Source organism: Bombina bombina, chromosome 6 (genome assembly GCF_027579735.1).
Source record: "Bombina bombina isolate aBomBom1 chromosome 6, aBomBom1.pri, whole genome shotgun sequence".
NCBI classification, from domain to species: domain Eukaryota; kingdom Metazoa; phylum Chordata; class Amphibia; order Anura; family Bombinatoridae; genus Bombina; species Bombina bombina.
In genome coordinates this window covers 570,748,255-570,765,128 of record NC_069504.1, presented here as the reverse complement: position 1 = coordinate 570,765,128, position 16,874 = coordinate 570,748,255, and positions in this window count along the sequence as shown.

Sequence of the window (16,874 nt, the reverse complement as noted above, 5' to 3'; positions counted from 1 at the left end):
ATATTGTAGCTATTTTAGGATTAATATTTATTTTACAGGTAACTTTGTATTTATTTTAACCAGGTACAATAGCTATTAAATAGTTAATAACTATTTAATAGCTACCTAGTTAAAATAATTACCAAATTACCTGTAAAATAAATCCTAACCTAAGTTAAAATTAAACCTAACACTACACTATCAATAAATTAATTAAATAAAATACCTACAATTATCTACAATTAAACCTAACACTACACTATCAATAAATTAATTAAATAAAATACCTACAAATAAATACAATTAAATAAACTAACTAAAGTACAAAAAATAAAAAAAGAACTAAGTTAAGCCCCCTAATAAAATAACAAAGCCCCCCAAAATAAAAAAAATGCCCTACCCTATTTTAAAATACAAATAGAAAAGCTCTTTTACCTTACCAGCCCTTAAAAGGGCCTTTTGCGGGGCATGCCCCAAAGAATTCAGCTCTTTTGCCTGTAAAAAAAAACATACAATACCCCCCCCAACATTACAACCCACCACCCACATACCCCTAATCTAACCCAAACCCCCCTTAAATAAACCTAACACTAAGCCCCTGAAGATCTTCCTACCTTGTCTCCACCATGCCGGATATCACCGATCGGTCCAGAAGAGGCTCCGAAGTCTTCATCCAAGCCCAAGCGGGGGCTGAAGAAGTCCATCATTGGGCTGGAGTCTTGATCCAAGCGGCGGCTGAAGAAGTCCATCATCGGGCTGAAGTCTTGATCCAAGCGGGCGCTGAAGAAGTCCATCATCGGGCTGAAGTCTTCTATCAAGCAGCATCTTCAATCTTCTTTCTTCCAGAGCCATCTTCTTCCAGCTGACGCGGATCCATCCTCTTCTACCGACGCCTACTCGACGAATGACGGTTCCTTTAAATGACGTCATCCAAGATGGCGTCCCTCGAATTCCGATTGGCTGATAGGATTCTATCAGCCAATCGGAATTAAGGTAGGAAAATTCTGATTGGCCAATGGAATCAGCCAATCAGATTCAAGTTCAATCCGATTGGCTGATCCACTCAGCCAATCAGATTGAGCTCGCATTCTATTGGCTGTTCCGATCAGCCAATAGAATGCGAGCTCAATCTGATTGGCTGATTGGATCAGCCAATCGGATTGAACTTGAATCTGATTGGCTGATATCATCAGCCAATCAGAATTTTCCTACCTTAATTCCAATTGGCTGATAGAATCCTATCAGCCAATCGGAATTCAAGGGACGCCATCTTGGATGACGTCATTTAAAGGAACCGTCATTCAGCGAGTAGGCGTCGGTAGAAGAGGATGGATCCACGTCGGCTGGAAGAAGATGGCTCCGGAAGAAAGTAGATTGAAGATGCCGCTTGATAGAAGACTTCAGCCCGATGATGGACTTCTTCAGCGCCCGCTTGGATCAAGACTTCAGCCAGATGATGGACTTCTTCAGCCGCCGCTTGGATCAAGACTTCAGCCCGATGATGGACCTCTTCAGCCCGATGATGGACTTCTTCAGCCCCCGCTTGGGCTTGGATGAAGACTTTGTAGCCTCTTCTGGACCGATCGGTGATACCCGGCGTGGTGAAGACAAGGTAGGAAGATCTTCAGGGGCTTAGTGTTAGGTTTATTTAAGGGGGGTTTGGGTTAGATTAGGGGTATGTGGGTGGTGGGTTGTAATGTTGGGGGGGTATTGTATGTTTTTTTTACAGGCAAAAGAGCTGAATTCTTTGGGGCATGCCCCGCAAAAGGCCCTTTTAAGGGCTGGTAAGGTAAAAGAGCTTTTCTATTTGTATTTTAGAATAGGGTAGGGCATTTTTTTTATTTTGGGGGGCTTTGTTATTTTATTAGGGGGCTTAAAGTAGGTGTAATTAGCTTAAAATTGTTGTAATCTTTTTCTAATGTTTGTAAATTATTTTTTTATTTTTTGTAACTTAGTTCTTTTTTTATTTTTTGTACTTTAGTTAGTTTATTTAATTGTATTTATTTGTAGGTATTTTATTTAATTAATTTATTGATAGTGAAGTGTTAGGTTTAATTGTAGATAATTGTAGGTATTTTATTTAATTTATTTATTGATAGTGTAGTGTTTTAGGTTTAATTGTAACTTAGGCTAGGATTTATTTTACAGGTAATTTGGTAATTATTTTAACTAGGTAGCTATTAAATAGTTATCAACTATTTAATAGCTATTGTACCTGGTTAAAATAAATACAAAGTTACCTGTAAAATAAATATAAATCCTAAAATAGCTATAATATAATTATAATTTATATTGTAACTATATTAGGGTTTATTTTATAGGTAAGTATTTAGCTTTGAATAGGAATAATGTATTTAATAAGAGTTAATTTATTTCGTTAGATAAAAATTATATTTAACTTAGGGGGGTGTTAGTGTTAGACTTAGCTTTAGGGGTTAATAAATTTATTAGAGTAGCGGTGAGGTCCGGTCAGCAGATTAGGGGTTAATACTTGAAGTTAGGTGTCGGCGATGTTAGGGAGGGCAGATTAGGGGTTAATACTATTTATTATAGGGTTATTGAGGCGGGAGTGAGTCGGATTAGGGGTTAATAACTTTATTATAGTAGCGGTGAGGTCCGGTCGGCAGATTAGGGGTTAATAAGTGTAGGTAGGTGGCGGCGACGTTGGGAGCAGCAGATTAGGGGTTAATAAATATAATGTAGGGGTCGGCGGTGTTAGGGGCAGCAGATTAGGGGTACATAGGGATAACGTAGGTTGCAGCGGTGTGCGGTGGGCAGATTAGGGGTTAAAAAAATGTATTAGAGTGGCGGCGATGTGGGGGGGCCTCGGTTTAGGGGTACATAGGTAGTTTATGGGAGTTAGTGTACTTTAGAGCACAGTAGTTAAGAGCTTTATGAACCGGCGTTAGCCCAGAAAGCTCTTAACTCCTGGCTTTTTGCTGCGGCTGGAGTTTTGTCGTTAGATTTATAACGCTCACTTCAGCCAAGACTCTAAATACAGGCGTTAGAAAGATCCCATTGAAAAGATAGGATACGCAAATGGCGTAGGGGGATCTGCGGTATGGAAAAGTCACGGCTGCAAAGTGAGCGTTAGACCCTTTCCTGACTGACTCTAAATACCAGCGGTAGCCCAAAACCAGCGTTAGGAGCCCCTAATGCTGGTTTTGACGGCTAACGCCAAACTCTAAATCTAGCCATAAGATTCCAAGAAAAATAAACAAAATTATCAAAAATAAAAACAATTACACCTAATCTAATAGCTTTATAAAAAATAAAAAAGCCCCCCCAAAATATAAACACCCCCTAGCCTACAATAAAATATCAATAGCTCTCAAAAGGACCTTTTGTAGGGCATTGCCCTAAAGAAATCAGTTCTTTTACCAGTAAAAAAATGCCCCCAAAAGTAAAACTCACCACCCAACCAACCCCCCCCAAAAAACCTAAGCTACCCATTGCCCCTAAAGGGGCATTTGTATGGGCGTCCCTTAAAAAGGGCATTTAACCCTTTTTCAAAGCCCAAAGCTACAAAATCTAATCTAAAAAAAAACACCCATTTTTTTTTTTAATAAAAGCCTAACACTAACCCCAGAAGATCTACTCACCACGGTTTCTGCAGTCCGGACATCCATCTCCATCCAGGCGGCGAGAAGTCTTCATCCAGGCGGCGAGGTCTTCATCCATCCCGGAGGGGCGTCTTCTGTCTTCATCCCGGCAGCGCGGAGCGGAGCCATCCTGGAAGCCGAAGACATCCCGCGCGGAGCGTCCTCTTCATACGGTCACCGCCGTACACTGAACAAGGTAGCCATTTCAAAATGGCGTACCTTGCATTCCTATTGGCTGATTTGATTCTTCAAATAGCTATACTGACACGACTCCCAATAACAGCGTTACTGCTTTTACGCTGAAATTGACATTTTTTCAGCGTTAAAAGCTGTAACACAAAACTCGTAATCTTTGGTGAAAGTTTCTAAAAGTAACAGCCTGTTTGAACAACACAACCTTAAAACAGTTTAATTGATTTTATGCAGTATCCAAATGTTCTATATAATAAGTAGGAAAGAAGTATAACGTAAGGTACCTTACTTGTAGTTTATTTGATGTTTAAATATAGAAATAGACTTGCCCTCAGTCAATCCAGTTACTGCGGGTTGATTGCTAAGAAACATTCAAAGTCGATCCTTCGCCCTCTTTACTCCTATATCAGGCTTCACAGGATTCAGTCTTACCGTGATGCATATTTTCTCATTATATATACACTTGCTATTCAACAGTGGACACCAAGAAAACAAAGTAAACTTGATAGGAACTGGAAACTTTTTTAAACTGTACACTCTATCCATGAGCATCCGCCAGGGGGGTGCAAGGCGGACAACTTTTCCCCCCTAGATTTTCTTAATCCTCAATGTTCCTTTAAAGCTGTGCGCTTGTGTGTACGCTCACATACTTTTTAGACAGTGCACACCTATATTTTAATTGCACACAGCAGCCTGAGTAGCCTATTTTTTTAAGTCGTTATTGCCAATGTCAGCACTGTGACTCCTCTATGTAAGTAATGTCCCTAAGTAAGAAGCAATCTTGAGCATCAGTTCCTCTCTGTGTCCAAGTGAAGAACTGCAGCTTGTGTACCTAAAGGGTTAGGTCAAACTCTTGCCTTTACAGCTTCTGTGTTTGCTCTGCTGTGATCTGTGCATGATGTAAACCAGTGACGTTCAACCTTTTTTTGCCACGGCACATTTTTTTACATTAAAAAAATCCTGCGGCACACCACCATCCCAAAATTGTACAAAATCACACATTGTAGCCTAATACAGTGTATATATATATAAACAGTTTAGTCAATTTAATTCAGCTTTATTAGAATGACCGTAACCTACAACTGTATTGCCAAACCTAGAGGCACAATAATAATCAAAAGTTCCACGTATTTCAGTGATGAAAATAAATTATTAGGTGATATGCAGTAGTTCCATGCAAGTAAAAGTTCCACTTGTTAGGGCAGTAAGCAGTGCACAAGTATTGAACCCAAAAGCAGAAACTACTGGGGCCCAAGTGATCCTACTGTTAAAGTCCCTAAGCCTTGGGGGCACCAGTATAAGAGTTTCACGATCAGTGTAGGATAAGCACCAATTCACAGCGGCACACCTGACTATCTCTCACGGCACACTAGTGTGCCACGGCACAGTGGTTGAAAATCACTGCTGTAAACTATAGGTGCTGGGATCTCTGGTAACAGAGGTGAAACTGGAAATTTCTAGCATTCTTTTTCTTTTTTAACCCATTGGCTTCAAAAGTGAAAACTACCTGCAGTGAAGCTATTTAATTATGTTGCTTTAGAACTAATTCAATTTTATATTTCAAATAGATGATCACTTAGGTATATTGGTTTTTAATTTATAAGCATGTAATAAACTGTACCATTGATAAAACAACTAAATCTAGTATGTAAAGTGTAAGAAAGCTGAAAGCAAAATAACAGAGTTGTATTGTGGGAAGTAGCTGTTTACCTGCAGATGTATTAGTTTTGGGACAAAACAATTCTACATTTTCTACAAGTGAATCTAATAAACCGCATAATGTGAAGACAGAGACCTATGACAATTCAGTACATTGAGTCTCTATTTTGGTATTCTGCTAAAATTTTTTTACCGACATTGAAATATAGAAACCTGTTTTGGAATAAAGAGAACCAAAATTAACTTTTTTTGTTAAAAGGAACTATTTCTCAACCATAGCTCTATGAACCAGTCAGGGTCATATTTGTCATAGGGTAATGTATTTGAAAACCAAATTACATTTAGCACTAGCTAGGTTGCCAAGGTTTTAGTTGTATGGGCTCGATCATTTTCAAAATTTACTGAGCCTAACTTCACCAATCTTTTCCAGTTTATTGTATGTACGCATTGATGCAATTAATGTATAATTCCTGCAATTAATGTATTATTGTATAAGGTGCTTAATACAAGAACCACTTTATTTATATATAAATATATATATACTGTATATATATATATATATATATATATATATATATATATATATATACTGTATATATATATATATATATATATATATAAAGATACATACATATATACATACGTATGAAGGACGAAACGATTGTCTGTGGTTGCTGTGTTCCTTGTTCAGAGAGGTATTGCCTGGTATTTCGGCGCTGAACTGACCGTAGTAGGCAGGGTCGGACTGATATACTACAGGATAGTTCTACTCTGTGAAAAGCATTACTGGGCTAAAAGAAGTTGCACCCAGGTTTTAAATCGCCATAGAACAGGCTAACAATGATATTGAGCTGGTTGTTCGGTCCTGTGAATGCACTTCTCTCTGTGTGTATTTAGTCTCCCTATGGGAAAAAGGGGCAACCAGACGTGGACTCCTTGCTCAGTGTGCTTAGAGGAATACTGCTACACCTTACTGACGAGGCCAAATGAAGGCCGAAATGATCGTCTGGGGTTGCTGTGTTCCTTGTTCATAGAGGAATTTCCTGGTATTTCAGCACTGGACTGACCGTAATAGGCGGAATCAGACTGATATACTACAGGAAAGTTCTACTTTGTGAAAGCATTACTGGGCTAAAACAAGTTGCACGCAGGTGGTAAATCATCATAGAACATGCTAACAATTGTATTGAGCTGGTTGTTCGTTCCTGTGAGTGCACTTCTCTCTGTGTGTATTTAGTCTCCCTATGAAAAAAAAGGGGAACCAGATGTGGACTCCTTGCTCAGTGTGCTTAGAGGAATACTGCTACACCTCACTGATGAGGCCCAATGAAGGCCGAAACGATCGTCTGGGGTTGCTGTGTTCCTTGTTCAGAAAGGAAATGCCTGGTATTTCGGCGCTGGACTGACCGTAATAGGTGGGATCAATCTTTGTTAAATCTTTGTTAAATATATGTGTGACACAATTGTTGGCACCCCTATGAATTCGTATGAGAAAAATATATTTAAAGTATATTCCCATTGATATTTAAAAACAAAATGACTACGTCTGGGTGACTAGGAACAGGAAACAGCAGTGTCACAAATACCGAAGATTGAGGGGTCTGGAGCAGCAATGGATAGTCGACAGTGTCAAAGGCTGCAGAGATACTTAAAAGGATTAGAATGGAGTAATGACCTTTAGACTTGGCAGCAAGCAGGTCATTTATCACCTTAGTGATGGCAGTTTTGGTAGAGTTTTGGGGACAAAAGCTAGATTGCAAAGGGTCAAGAGGATGGTTAGATGAGAGAAAATGTGATAAGGGTTTATAAACATTCCACTGTTACAGTTTGGGAAATTGCTTATGTTATAGTTCTATTTCTATGTATATATTGTATGTATGTATGAGCATATTTATGTATTGGTATAATATTCTAGTCATATTAACTAGCCATGAGAAATATAGAAGCTTTTACTATGCCCTGTTTCAAGAACAAAAGCCATAAAGCCTTTTGTTTATCATGCTCTGTCTACCTCAAAGAAAATCAGGAGATGGTAAATAAGGGTTATTATTTCCTCAGACTTCCTCCCATTCAATAGAGTCATCAAATGTTTACATGTAAATAGGAGTCTTTCATGTGGCTGTTGGGGTGTGGATGTGGTAGATAACAGGTTATCATGATTTATAGCTAGCCACCCCTACAATAGCCCCTATTTATATGTAAACAGCTAGGACCAATGGCATTCAGTTTTCCAAATATGGTTAGAGAGGGAAAATTGAACCAATTAAATCAAAGGTAATATTAATAAGATGGGGCATGGTTTAAATATATAGAAGAGATTCAGGCAGTCAGTTAGTCAGAGAGAAGGAGAAGCAGAAACATCCAGACTGTCCCAGACTGTCCCAGATAACCCTATTAGAACATCTAAATAAGGTACCTGTATCATGTATGTTTGTATAAGTGTATATTTGTCTTGTAAGTAAATGTAATTGTTATTGTAGTTAGGCCTAAGCCTTGAATATTGTGTAATTTCATGTTTTTTAGCTGATCTAATAAATAATTGTGTATTTGGAAACCAACAGTATTTTTAAGAGTCTTATTACATTGGGTTATTTATAATTTTCTCATCTATATGTGTATTTATGCAATATTTTAGGCTAGAACCTAGTCAATTCTGCCTATTAATCGAATATACAAATATCTAATCCCATAGTTACAAATTGTATATTGTAAACCACTTTTTATCTAAATAATAAGCCAGATTTCATATAGTTATGTCTTGCATGGTCAAGAAGTATAAGTATATATTAGAATTTAATTGTTAATTCCTCAATGAGCCATAAAAGCTGTGTAAATAAACAGATATATTTTATGGATATAGCTAAATTGTCACCTTGGGAGGAAATCAAATAATATTGCATAGCTATACATATATACATATGTGCACTTTACAAGTCAGATTAAGGAACTAAAATTCCTCATATTAAATAACCGTTAAGATTAAATCATTTTTACTCATATCATTTTTAAGAGCAAGACCGCTCAAGAAGTTTAGAGGTGAGGCGAAGAAGAGAGATTGGGTGATAGTTGCAATGGGGGAAGCTGGATCGAGTGAAAGTTTTTTAAGAATAGGTGTAATCAGAGCATGGATGATGGAAATGTACCAGTTTTAAGGAAGAGGTTGAATACATGTTTAAGGATGGGTTTAAGAGATGGGCAAAGAGAAGGTAGCAGTTGTGAGGTAATATGTTTATGGGGACAGGTAAAAAGATGGGAAGATGAAAAGAGAGCAGTGACCTCCTCTTCTGTAACAGAAGTGAATGTCCTGAGTTTTAAGGTAGGCTGAGTTTGAAAGTTTGCAGTGATTTTTAAGGTGTTGGTGTTGTTGTGGTAGGAGGTTATTTCATTTCGGATGGAGTCAATTTTAGTTTTGAAATGTATTGAAAAGTCATGTGCTATGAAATGATATTTGCAAAGTAGTTTTGTTTGTAGAGGTTGAAAGTGGATGAGCGCAGCATAAATTTGTAATGCAAGTCAGCAGAGGAGCAAGATTTCATCCAGTGCCGTTCTGCAGTGCAGGTGCATTTTTGCAAGTAGCATGTCAGATGTGTGTGTAAGTGTTGGGGGTGTTTCCTTCAGCGGGAGCTATGGAAGCTATTTTGTCAAGGGCAGAGGTCAGAATGGAATTATACAGAGAAAGAGATTCTTCAGGACAGGAAAGGGAGGAGACTGCCAGGGAGAAGGGGGTTTATGGTGTGAGACAGTAGTTCTGTTTTTATAGTGTGTAAATTTCTATTTGAAGGGTTAGGTGGGGGTGTGCAGTCTGTAATAATGTTGCATTTCGAGAGATGGTGGTCAGAGAGTGGTAATGGGTAGTTAGTAAAGTGAGAAATATAACAATGGTGGCTGAAGATTAGGTCAATTGAATCACAACCTTTGTAAATGGGGGAATTAAAGGGATATAAAACAGTATGAACTGACATAAGTTTCTAAATATATAATGCAGCCAAAGCTTACCTACAAAACAGTTTCTGTTTTAACCTCCATAAACCCCTTTAATTCAGGCATAGTTTTGTTTCCAGCAAGCTCCCCCTGGGCTTTTTCATATATGGAAGGTCACAGCTTCTGCAGTATGCACTTGTGCACATGCATGGTAGGAGGCAGAGGCACATAGCACCTGACTAAATCAGTGCACAGTATAATGCTGAAGCTTTCACAAAGTATGTGACATTGTCCCCATGGAAATGAGCAAGCTATAGCAGTACTTGCTGTCCTTTCTCACCCCCCCCCCCCCTTGCTAGCATAAGTAATTATCTTGCACATGCACACTTTGTTACAAAGTGGTTTGGAGTAGGAACAGAAGGTTTGGAGTAGGACACTGATAAGGGAGGTGGAGCAAGCTACACTTGGCAACACTAAAGTGTAAGTAATTTTGCAGATTTTTTAGTCATTTTATTAAAATACTTAAAAGCTTTTTTTTTCACACACTGTTTTACCTCAGTTGACCCTTTTATAATGTGCACACAACTCAAAATATTTTATGGCTCTTTAATCCACTGTGAGGGGCCAAGTGATGAAGTGAGCTCCATTAGGTGTATTATTGCAAACACCACATTAATACAAATTCCAGTACTTAAGTACTGGCCTAAGTATTATAGGCATATTAAAGAGATCAGATGCAGGTTTAAAGTCTAACTGCAATACAAGGATGATCTAGAGCTCTCTAAGTTCCAGTCAGCTACTGTCCTTCTGCGCTCTTCAGAGATGGCAAGAGACTTGCAGCAGCACCATCAAACTTCCAGGTGCAAAGGAATCATGACAGAAAGTAATCAGAAACTGAAACAGCATCTAAAGGTTCCCACAACTCAAGGTAACAAAGGCAACTCTTTAGGAAATAAACTAAAAAGCTTTATATTAATATTTTTTGGAATAAAGCTTTTAGGTTTTAATTCCTGAAAAGTTGCCTTTAATTCCGAAGCTGCAGAAACCTTTTGATGCTGACATAATCTAATTGTCTCTGAAAAAAAGATATAACACAATACTTTAGATTTAGGCTCTTTCATGTTATAACGCTATGATTTATGTTTTATAATAAGCTGTGTGTGTATGATTTTTCTCTCACGTTGCTATTATTTGTCTTTTATTTGTGTTTGTATTCAGTACCGCTTTGAGCTCACTCAAAGGCTTATCAGGAAATGCTGATATTTACCATTGAGAAACTTAATAAGGTAACTGCAGTATAATTACTTCCATTCCATACATACAACACCATTAGATGCTTTTATTTCCATTTCTTATTTTATGTTCTATAATAAACACTGGTTTCATTCATCTTAAAGCACAAAACCCTTTACAGAGCACTGTGTAAAAACTACTTTTTATTCTGCAAGCAACATCCATAGAGTTTTCTCACTGGGGACCCCAGGTTGTGTGACCCCTGGACTTAAAGCGACAGTACAGTTTGAGATGGCAATATATAATGTTTAATTATGCATAAGGGAAAAAATATTTGCAATTTACTTTCATTATTTATTCTATCCTCTTTTCCTGTAATTTCCAGAGCTGAAAACTGAAAGAGCACATGGCAGGATTTACTGCCCTTACCTTGCCACGTATATTTGCTAATTAACAGATTATTATCTTATCTTTTATGCTGATGATGTTATATTTTGTTAACAGAATGACAGTGGTAAGCCTAATTGTCTGCAGACTCAAGTCTGGACTGGCTCCTCCAAATATGGAAAGTTGTGGGAGGAGTCTGACAATTGAAAACAGTTACAGCAAACAAGGTGTTCTAGTAACAAGCAGACTCTACTAATAAATTAATCTGTTGGAGACTGCAGAAAAATGATGTTACTACAAGTGTTTACTGTCCCGCCAAGACAAAAAAAGGAATACTGATCTACTGTCTGTTGAATCCATAAAAGTAATTATCTTGAAGCATGACTGAAATTAAAGACAAAGCTGAGTGATATGTTTTTATAAAAATCTTCTCAGTACCTGGGTACCTAAATTTTGCCAACAATCAGCAAGCGCTACCCGGGGTGCTGAACCAAAAATTGGCCAGCTCCTAAGCTTAGATTCCTGCTTTTTCAAATAAAGATACCAAGAGAACAATTTGCTAATAAGATTAAATTAGAAAGTTGTTTAAAATTGCATCCTCTATCTGAATCATGGAAGAAAAAAATTGGGTTTCATATCACTTTAAGAATTCCTTTTAAATAAAAAATATATAGAAAAAAAAATATAGCTTACATATCAAATAACAAAATTATTCATACTGTTGCATTATGAGATTAAAAAATCCTTCATCATTTAAAAGTTTAATACAAACCAAGTGCTAGATGTGAGAGCAGGATGATAGCTGAATGAAGAATTACTTTTGACTAGCTTTTCTATTTCTCTAGGTCAGGACATATCCTGCCCCCTGGTGAACTCATGACTTGTGTGCTTATTGCAATTGCATGTTCAACCCAGAGAAAAGTAATTTGATAAAGTCCCCTATTTCAGTGTTGATGGCTGATGTATAATGGTCAATGTCAATAAAGAATATTAAAGATAATGTAAATGAATTAATTTATGAGTGGCAGAAGAGTTCAGAAGAGCATTTTCTTTAACATTACATTGTAGTACATTTGCACTACTGTAGCTCCACCAAAACTCAAAGTATCAGATGGTAAGCTCTTTAAAGCTAGGCTCTCCACTTGTATTAAATGGTTAGTAAAATCAAAATTACATTGCTACCTTTTCAGACTGAGAATGCAATTTTAAGCATTTTCTAATGTACTTCTATTATCTAACTTGCTTTGTTCTTCTATGTACTTCTGTGTACTTTGTTAAAGAGTAAACCTAGGTATGCTCTTAGGAGCTCAGGAGATTGCATGGGTCTTAAGCACTATATAGCAGTAGTGTTTGCAACAAGGTTTGTAGTAATGCTATACAATGTTGCAAACACTGGTGCCATAGAGTGCACCCACACTTGGTGGAGAAAAGGGAGAAAGGATAGAAACATTTAAATATTTAGGGCTTAATTACAAGTGGAGTGCCAACTACCACTTTAAACTAGAGTGCTAATTTTCACGAGTCGGGTTGCGCTGGTATTACAAGTTGAAAGTAAAAAATTATTGCTCTATCGCTAATCCAACTCGCGAAAATGACTTACCACTAGCGCAATAGCCTACTGCTCCATATAAGTCAAAGGAGCAAAATAAGTTTTTTAAAAAATAACACCATACTCGCACACTGACTAAATCCACCATAAGCCCCCAGCCTAATACCCCTTAAACTGCCACACAGCCCACCACAAAGTTCCCACTACACTATTAACCCCTAAACCCCCATTCCCCCACATTGCAAACAGTAAACTAATCTCTTAACCCTTAAACCAACATCCCCCACATCGCAACACTAAACGAAACTCTTAACCCCTAAACTACCATCCCCCCACATCGCAAACATTAAAATATTAACCCCTAAACTGCCATCCCTCCACAATGCAAAGTAACTAACATCTAAACCCCCTAACCTAATACCACCTAACTTAACCCAAATTAAAATACCCCTAAAGTTTACTTAAAAAAATCCTAACTACCTTAAAAATAAATAAAATATACTTTTAAATATAAATAAAAACCTAATCTTACCTAAAAAAAAAACTAACATTACTAAAAATAAAAAAACTAACATTTACAAAAGAAAAAAAAACAACATTACTAAAAATAAGAAACCTAACATTACAAAAAAACAACAACTAACGTTACAGAAAACAGCAACTAACAATACAGTAAATTAAAAAATAAAACTGTTTGGTTACAAAAAATAAAAAAAGTAATTACCAAATAAAAAATAAAAAATTAATCCTTTTCTAATACCCCCCCCCCCCAAAAAATACTCCAAAATATAAAAAGCCCTATTCTAAAAAAGGGCATTTATGTAGGGCATTGCCCTAAAGCGATTAAAAAAAAAACACTAACCCCTCTAACATTAAATAAACCCCAACCCCAGAAAAAAATAAAAAATATCTTAAAAAACTTAAACTGCAAAGTGCCCTAAAAAGGGTATTTGGATGGGCATTGCCCTTAAAAGGGCATTCAGCTCTTTTGCTGCCCATATTATTATTAATTTTTTTTTATTATTATCGGTTATTTGTAGAGCGCCAACAGATTCCGCAGCGCTATAAACAAAGGGGGAGTACAACAAAACAATTATAGGGGTACTGAAGCAGTGCCTGCCTATTCTTTCCTCTTGTGCAAAACAATTATAGGGTAGAGGGCTCTGCCAAGAGTTGCACTGTTGTAGTCAGCTCTTAAGAAGGTGATCTACAAACAGCTGGACTTTTAGGCTTACATGCTAAGAGGGTTCAGGGGATTGCAGTGGAGGAGAGGAACTGGTAATAGGAAAGGTTAGCGTAGGTTGTATGCGTCCCTGAACAGTAGAGTCTTTAGGGAGCACTTGAAGCTTTTAAAACTAGAAGAGAGTCTTGTGGAGCGAGGCAGAGAGTTCCACAAGATGGGAGCCAGTCTGGAGGAGTCCTGTAAACGGGAGTGTGATGAGGTGACAAGAGAGGAGGAGAGTAGGAGGTCATGAGCAGAGCGAAGGGGACGGGAGGGAGAGTATCTAGAGACAAGGTCTGAGATGTAGGGGGGAGCAGTGCAGTTGAGGGCTTTGTATGTAAGAGTGAGAGTTTTGTGTTTGATCCTAGAGGCAAGAGGAAGCCAGTGAAGGGATTGGCAGAGAGGCGCAGCAGATAAAGAGCGACATGTAAGGAAGATGAGTCTGGCAGAGGCATTCATTATGGATTGTAAAGGAGCTAGGCGGCTGGTGGGGAGACCAGAGAGGACAGAGTTGTAGTAATCAAGGCGGGAAAGAATGAGAGAGTGGATTAAAATTTTAGTTGTGTCTTGTGTAAGGAAGTGTCTAATTTTAGAGATGTTTTTAAGGTGGAAGCGGCAGGCTGTAGCCAAGGACTGAATGTGATTAGTGAAGGAAAGATCTGAGTCAAATGTGACCCCGAGACATCGGGCATGCGGGGTAGGGGTAATGATGGAGTTGTCGACAGTTATAGAGATATTGGGGTGGAGATTTTGGAAGAAGGGGGGAAAATGAGGAGCTCAGTTTTGGAGAGATTTAGCTTGAGGTAGTGAGAGGACATCCAGGAAGAGATGTGAGAAAGACAGTTAGTGACACGGGTTAGCAAGGAAGGAGATAGTTCTGGTGCAGAGAAGTAGATTTGGGTGTCATCAGCATACAAATGATATTGGAAACCGTGGGACTTAATTAGGGAACCTAGTGATGACGTATAGATTGAGAAGAGAAGGGGACCGAGGACAGAGCCTTGCGGTACTCCGACAGAAAGTGGTGACGGGGCAGAGGAGGCCCCAGAGAAGGCTACACTGAAGGTACGGTTTGACAGGTAGGAAGAGAGCCACGAAAGGGCTGTGTCACAGATGCCGAAGGATTGGAGGGTTTGGAGCAAAAGAGGGTGGTCGACAGTGTCAAAGGCTGTGGACAGATCAAGGAGGATAAGCAGAGAGAAGTGGCCTTTTGATTTAGCTGTAAGTAGGTCATTGGTGACCTTAACAATAGCTGTCTCTGTGGAGTGATAGGGACGAAATCCAGATTGCAGTGGGTCAAGAAGGGAGTTTAACGTAAGGAAATGGGATAGGCATGCATATACTAGTTTTTCGAGAAGCTTTGAAGCAAGAGGGAGGAGGAAAATTGGGCGGTAGTTGGATGGGGAGGTAGGATCAAGGGAAGGTTTTTTGAGGATAGGTGTGACCAGTGCATGTTTCATCGATGAGGGAAATGTACCAGTGCTGAGGGAGAGGTTGAAAATGTGTGTTAGTATAGGGGTAAGGGTAGCAGAGAGAGAGGGGAGCAGCTGTGAGGGGATAGGGTCAAGGGGACAGGTAGTGAGGTGAGAGCGCAGTATAAGTGCTGAAACTTCGTCCTCAGTAACAGGGGAGAATGAACTAAGTTTCAGGATATGAGGGTTGTGGTTGAGTGAGAGTATTTGAGGGGGGGAGAGAATGGAATTGTGTTGAGAGCTGATTTCATGTCTGATGGAGTCAATTTTGTTAATGAAGTGACTGGCAAAGTCTTGAGCTGACAGAGAAGTTGTATTAGGAAGTTGGGGAGGGCGGAGGAGAGTATTGAAAGTGGAGAACAGATGTTTTGGGTTTGAAGAAAGATTAGAGATAAGAGTAGAGAAGTAGTGTTGCTTGTGGAGATTAAGGGCAGAATAGTAGGAGTTCAAGATGAATTTGTAATGAAGAAAATCAGCTGAACTCCGTGATTTTCTCCAATGCCGTTCAGCAGTATGGGAACATCTATGTAGGTACCGTGTCAGAGGAGTATGCCAGGGCTGGGGATGAGTGTGTGATTTCCTAGCAGTGGTAAGAGGGGCGAGATTGTCAAGGACGGATATAAGGGTGGTATTATAGTGGCAGATAGATTGTTCAGAGCAGGAAAAGGCGGAGAAGGATGAGAGGAGCGGTTGAAGGGAATTAGCAAGTTGTTGCTGATCTAAAGACCTAATGCTTCTGTGAAGTTTGGTGTGAGGAGTAGAAGGTGGGAGAGTTGTAGGAAGGGATGATATATTGCAGGTAAGGAGATGGTGGTCAGAAAGGGGAAAAGGGGAGTTTGAGAAGTTTGAGAGAGTGCATCGATAGCTAAAGATCAGGTCAAGGGAGTGACCGTCTTTGTGAGTGGGAGAATCAGTCCATTGTGACAGACCGAAAGAGGAAGTGAGTTGCAGAAGTTATTTAGCAGATGAGGCAGTGGGATTGTTAAGGGGGATGTTGAAGTCGCCAAGAATGAGGGCAGGGGTGTCTGAGAAAAGGAAGTAGGGTAGCCAGGCAGCCAAGTGATCTAGAAATTGAGTTGCGGAGCCAGGGGGTCGGTATATGCCTGCAACACGTACAGAGAGAGGGGAGAATAAGCGAATCATGTGGGTTTCAAATGAGGGAAAAGTGAGGGAAGAGATAGGGTGTATTTGTTGAAAGGTGCAACGAGAGGAAAGTAAAATACCTACACCACCTCCTTGTCTATTACCAGTCCTAGGAGTGTGGCTGAAGTGGAGACCCCCATGTGACAGAGCAGCAGTGGATGCTGTGTCTAGGGGAGAGAGCCAGGTTTCTGTTAGGGCCAGAAGGTTGAGGGAGCGGGAGATGAAGAGGCCATGTATAGAAGTGAGTTTGTTGCAAACAGAGTTTGTTGCAAACATAAAACCACTAACCGTACTCACCAATGATGATACTGCAGGCGGCAGTCCATCTTCATACAGCGAGTTTGCACAAATGAATTTGCGGTAATTTTGATAGTGCTCCACTTGTAATAATATGGATTTGAGCGTAAAGGGTACCGCGACCTCGTGAACGTGTTTACACTCTTGGAGCTAACAATAGCGCTCCACTTGTAATCTAGCCCATAATGTTTAGAGGCAAAACATTTTTTCATAAAATG